The sequence below is a fragment of the Salvelinus fontinalis genome, chromosome 6 (assembly GCF_029448725.1).
Source record: "Salvelinus fontinalis isolate EN_2023a chromosome 6, ASM2944872v1, whole genome shotgun sequence".
Classification (NCBI taxonomy): domain Eukaryota; kingdom Metazoa; phylum Chordata; class Actinopteri; order Salmoniformes; family Salmonidae; genus Salvelinus; species Salvelinus fontinalis.
The window spans coordinates 14,020,165-14,026,189 of record NC_074670.1 but is presented as its reverse complement, the minus strand read 5'-3'; the positions used below and the strand labels follow the sequence as shown (position 1 = coordinate 14,026,189).

The 6,025-nt window shown below is 42.9% G+C and overlaps 1 protein-coding gene and 1 pseudogene across 1 annotated transcript in view; both read right to left on the bottom strand.

Annotated features, from left to right (window-relative positions):
• LOC129857111 (phospholipid-transporting ATPase ID-like) overlaps window positions 1-4,054 on the bottom strand; it is a 49,461-nt gene extending 45,407 nt beyond the window's left edge. Inside the window, exon 1 of the mRNA XM_055925050.1 lies at window positions 3,874-4,054. The gene's annotated coding sequence lies outside the window, so the exon portion shown is untranslated. The remainder of the gene's footprint in view (window positions 1-3,873) is intronic.
• Window positions 3,940-5,711, bottom strand: LOC129856800 (aquaporin-10-like; annotated as a pseudogene).
• Between the last annotated feature and the right edge of the window lie 314 nt (window positions 5,712-6,025).

The following is a 6,025-nucleotide window of genomic DNA, read 5'->3' as shown; positions in this document are numbered from 1 at the left end:
TTGTTTAGAACTGTTGTTTAGAACTGTTGTTTAGAATTGTTGTTTAGAACTGTTGTTTGGAACTGTTGTTTGGAACTGTTGTTTAGAACTGTTGTTTAGAACTGTTGTTAAGAACTGTTGTTAAGAACTGTTGTTTAGAACTGTTGTTTGGAACTGCTGTTTGGAACTGTTGTTTGGAACTGTTGTTTGGAACTGTTGTTTAGAACTGTTGTTTAGAACTGTTGTTTGGAACTGTTGTTTAGAACTGTTTGTCACATTCCTGACCTTATTTCCTTTGTTTAGTCTTTGTTTAGTTGGTCAGGACGTGAGCTGGGTGGGCATTCTATGTTTTGTGTTTCTATGTTGGGTTTGTTGTTTGGCCTAATATGGTTCTCAATCAGAGACAGGTGTTTGTCATTGTCTCTGATTGGGAACCATATTAAGGTAGCCTGTTTTCACTGTTTGTTTGTGGGTGATTGTTCCTGTTTGTGTGTTCATCTGTTCTGTGTTCCCATGTTCAGAACTGTAGCGTTTTCGGTTCCTTCTGTCAGTTTGTTGTTTTTGTTCGGTGTTTAAGTATTTCCTAATTAAAATATGGATTATCATCACGCTGCATTTTGGTCCTCCTCTCTTTCACCCAAAGACAGCCGTTACACTGTTGTTTGGAACTGCTGTTTGGAACTGCTGTTTGGAACTGCTGTTTGGAACTGTTGTTTGGAACTGTTGTTTAGAACTGTTGTTTAGAACTGTTGTTTGGAACTGTTGTTTGGAACTGTTGTTTAGAACTGCTGTTTGGAACTGTTGTTTGGAACTGTTGTTTGGAACTGTTGTTTAGAACTGTTGTTTGGAACTGTTGTTTGGAACTGTTGTTTGGAACTGTTGTTTAGAACTGTTGTTTAGAACTGTTGTTTGGAACTGTTGTTTAGAACTGTTGTTTGGAACTGTTGTTTGGAACTGTTGTTTGGAACTGTTGTTTAGAACTGTTGTTTGGAACTGTTGTTTGGAACTGTTGTTTGGAACTGTTGTTTAGAACTGTTGTTTGGAACTGTTGTTTGGAACTGTTGTTTGGAACTGTTGTTTAGAACTGTTGTTTAGAACTGTTGTTTAGAACTGTTGTTTAGAACTGTTGTTTAGAACTGTTGTTTAGAACTGTTGTTTGGAACTGTTGTTTAGAACTGTTGTTAGGAACTGTTGTTTAGAACTGTTGTTTAGAACTGTTGTTTAGAACTGTTGTTTGGAACTGCTGTTTGGAACTGTTGTTTGGAACTGTTGTTTGGAACTGTTGTTTAGAACTGTTGTTTAGAACTGTTGTTTAGAACTGTTGTTTAGAACTGTTGTTTAGAACTGTTGTTTAGAACTGTTGTTTAGAACTGTTGTTTGGAACTGTTGTTTGGAACTGTTGTTTAGAACTGTTGTTTGGAACTGTTGTTTAGAACTGTTTGTCACATTCCTGACCTTATTTCCTTTGTTTAGTCTTTGTTTAGTTGGTCAGGACGTGAGCTGGGTGGGCATTCTATGTTTTGTGTTTCTATGTTGGGTTTGTTGTTTGGCCTAATATGGTTCTCAATCAGAGACAGGTGTTTGTCATTGTCTCTGATTGGGAACCATATTAAGGTAGCCTGTTTTCACTGTTTGTTTGTGGGTGATTGTTCCTGTTTGTGTGTTCATCTGTTCTGTGTTCCCATGTTCAGAACTGTAGCGTTTTCGGTTCCTTCTGTCAGTTTGTTGTTTTTGTTCGGTGTTTAAGTATTTCCTAATTAAAATATGGATTATCATCACGCTGCATTTTGGTCCTCCTCTCTTTCACCCAAAGACAGCCGTTACACTGTTGTTTGGAACTGCTGTTTGGAACTGTTGTTTGGAACTGTTGTTTAGAACTGCTGTTTGGAACTGTTGTTTGGAACTGTTGTTTAGAACTGTTGTTTAGAACTGTTGTTTTGAACTGTTGTTTGGAACTGTTGTTTGGAACTGTTGTTTAGAACTGTTGTTTGGAACTGTTGTTTGGAACTGTTGTTTAGAACTGTTGTTTGGAACTGTTGTTTAGAACTGTTGTTTAGAACTGTTGTTTAGAACTGTTGTTTGGAACTGTTGTTTGGAACTGTTGTTTGGAACTGTTGTTTGGAACTGCTGTTTGGAACTGTTGTTTAGAGCTGTTGTTTGGAACTGTTGTTTGGAACTGTTGTTTGGAACTGTTGTTTAGAACTGTTGTTTAGAACTGTTGTTTAGAACTGTTGTTTAGAACTGTTGTTTGGAACTGTTGTTTGGAACTGCTGTTTGGAACTGCTGTTTGGAACTGTTGTTTGGAACTGTTGTTTAGAACTGTTTTGTGTCAAAGCTTTAATACTGTTAAGTGGTCTCCTCATCTCCTTTCCTTCATCTGTACTGATACTGTAGGAAAACAAAGGGTGGATTAAATGAATTTGTATTTTGATTCCAATGGTTGGGTTCAGGACTATGGGATGGTAAACTGATCCTAGGTCTGTATCTACAGGCAACGTCTAGGGTTCCAGAGCTGGTAGACTGAGGGAGATGTTGGTGGGGCCTAAATCAATAGTCCACTGAAATAACTGCTCTCTGAGTGGGACAGATCAGCTTTCAGATACATACACCAGTCTCTATCTCTCTCTCTGTGTACATTCTGTTCCTCTCTCCCCCATCTTCTATACCTCTCCATTCATCTCACCAATTCCCTCCATACCTACCTCTCTTTCACCAATCCCCTGTCTCTTTCTGCTCTCTTCTCTCCACTCATAACCTTCCTCCTTTTTCTCCCACTGTATATTTAAAGATCAAAACAGGACAATCGAATGGTTTGGGCTGAGTGCCAGATTAAACAATATGAAATGAAAAGAAACTACCTGCCCTCCCTCCCTCCCGTTTTCCCTCCCTTTCCCACTCTTCTTCAGGCTCCTTGTATAACCCTGTGGACTGCAGTGCCCTTATGGCGGGCAGGTAGGGCCGGAATGAGGCAGGCAGGGCTGGAATGAGGCAGGCAGGGCTGGAATAAGGCGGGCAGGTAGGGCCGGAATGAGGCAGGCAGGGCTGGAATGAGGCAGGCAGGTAGGACCGGAATGAGGCAGGCAGGGCTGGAATGAGGCAGGCAGGTAGGGCCGGAATGAGGCAGGCAGGGCTGGAATGAGGCAGGCAGGTAGGACCGGAATGAGGCAGGCATGCAGGGTGGCAGGAGGGCAGGAAGGAATGGAAGTAGAAGGGCAGGTAGAGATGCAGGGAAGCAGGGCCAGTATGAGGCAGGCAGGTGGGAGGGCAGATAGGGGAGTGGTAACACCAGGGACATGCTGAATATCTAATCACCTTTCTTAGCTGCTGCTCAGAATTCCGCTCAACTCTCACTGGAGACTGACATACGAATTTGAGGATATTAAAGCAACCAATCCCTGCATAACCATGAATCACCTAGTGACCCAATATATATATAAAAAAACACTGCCTAAATAACCAAATGAGATACATAACGTGATATTATTAGCATGTAATAACATAGTTATTAGTTCAAGTAGTTAACAGTATCAATAACCAAAAATAGTAAAGGGGTAATAAATCTGACTAGCTAGTTACTATAGCCCTTATAGCATAGCATATGCAAAGTTTATTCAGGAAGAGATTTATACTTGCAGTCAGTGTAAAGCACAATAACTCAACAAAGGTACCCATAATTATTCACAAGTTATCAAACAAAAGTAGGGCCTAAACAGGTAAAAGTTTGTACACAGGTGTGGCAAGAACATTTGAAGTGCAGACAACAATTATAATGCATTGTTAATGGCTAGCTATATTAGCTCAATCAAAATCTCTGCGAAGTAAACAAAGAACCTGACATTAAATTGTTTAGCTGGCTAGCCTACATTTTGTCGAATAGCTGGCTATGGAACCTACCTTTTCAAGTCCACGCTATGTGCACATTTCTGTCAGCAACACAACATCCAAGTCCTCTCGCTGGGTTCATGCTGCTATTTGAGTGTTGATGACACGCCTGCCCTTGTTTGTAAGGCCACGGAGGTAGAGGATACAGACGGTGCTGTGGATGCGCGGTGCTGATACACAGACATGCTGGAGAGGTGAAAGAGCATTTTTTTCTCCAGCCAGGGAGAGAAACAGGAAGGAGGGGCGATGTTTACTTCGACCACCCTCCTACGCATATTCAAGCTATTTCTATAATTTAATCTCATGAGGAAATAGACTATCCTCTTTGTAATCTCAGGGAGATATTTTATTTTTTATTTTAATTATTCAACAATGTCGACAGCTAGTTATTACAGTTTGGGGAACTTTTGAGTGTTCCTTTTTTGTCACCATAATTTCACAAAACCTCCCGCCTCAATATTGCATTTGAAGGTTATTATTGAACAACAGCCTTTCAGCCATGTGCTTGCTATTATTTATCTCATAGCGCCCCCTGCTGTCGCTGGTCGGTAACAACAACAGCCTATATTTGGGGGCGCAACATCAGCACCAAAGCTGCAGCAATTTTTTTCTCCAGGTTTTAATATTCATAGCTACAAATAAAATCTATATTTTATATTTAATTTATTCTGAACTCACAAAACACAGCCCAAAACAATCTCAACACGTACACGATACCTTTTGACTACAATGGCCAAAACTGTATAAATAAGCACTCTCATACAACCATATTCCTCAAACACACACACCTTTCATCATCATCAAATTACAAATCAATAGACTACTAAAGCAGGAATCAGGAGAGGGGAAAATGTAAGGATATGTTGAGAAGGACAGAAGCAAGGTAGAAGGATGAAGGGGAGGAACAAGTTTAGGAGAAAGAGAGAACACAGACAGATGGAGAGAGAGAGAGAGAGAGAGAGAGAGAGAGAGAGAGAGAGAGAGAGAGAGAGAGAGAGAGAGAGAGAGACAGAGAGAGCAGAGGAGGACAGAGAAGCTGGCTGACTTTCTCCTCCAGATGGGCAGCCTTCTCTAAGTCCAGCTGTATAACAGCTAGAGATTGAGATCGTATGTCCTTGGGAAATGACTTCAGGCCCAGTTCCATTGTCTCCAGACCGGGCACCATCTTGTTCTCCAGACAGGGCCCATCGGACTCCAGTTGCAGTGGTGGGTGGTGCAGCTCAATGAAGAGCTGGTACAGTGCCTCGCCTACCATAGCCCCCAAGAATGGGGTCACCAGGGGCACCCAGAACCAACCCCTGCCAGCACTGAGAAAGAGAGAGAGATCACCATATTTCTCCTCAATAATCAGTTGGTCCATCACAGTCTGTAGATCGAGTATGTCATGAGTAGTGTATTTTCATGGAGATCAATGCCAAAAGGTGGTGGGTGTTGTCTCACCTGAACACCTCTACTCCCCAGCCAGCCAGCCAGATAGGTAAAGACCCGGGGGCCCAGGTCTCTGGCAGGGTTCAGGGGGTAGCCACATTTACCCCCCATGGACAGGCCAATGACAAACACAGCCAGCCCCGCCATCGGGGGCTCCAGGTGGGCAGGAGCCACACTGTTCCTCTGGTCCCCCAGGGCCAACAAACACACCAGCAGAGTGGCTGTACCTATCACCTGGGAGAAAGGAATGGAGGGAGAGGAGGAGGGGGAAAGGAGGAGAAGAGGAATGGAGGAGAGGGAAAGTGATTTATAGTGACTTTGTGGCTTTGAATTCACTCAATTCTAGATTAGATTGTTATTCTATTCTATTCTATTACAATTGATTCCATTCTGTTCACCTGGTCTACGAAACCGAGAGAAAGAGAGAGTACGAGAGAGAGGGGGAGAGAGAGATAGAGAGAGAGAAATAGAAAGAGAAGGAGAGAGTGATGGGGGAGAGAGAGAGTGATGGGGAGAGAGAGAAAGAGAAAGAAAGAGCGATGGGGGAGAGAGAGTGATGGGGAGAGAGAGAAAGAGAGAGCGATGGGGGAGAGAGAGAGGGAGAGAGAGAGTGATGGGGGAGAGAGAGAGGGAGAGAGAGAGGGAGAGAGCGATGGGGGAGAGAGAGAGAGAGAGAGAGTGAGAGCGATGGGGGAGAGAGAGGGAGAGAGAGAGAGGGAGAGAGCGATGGGGGAGC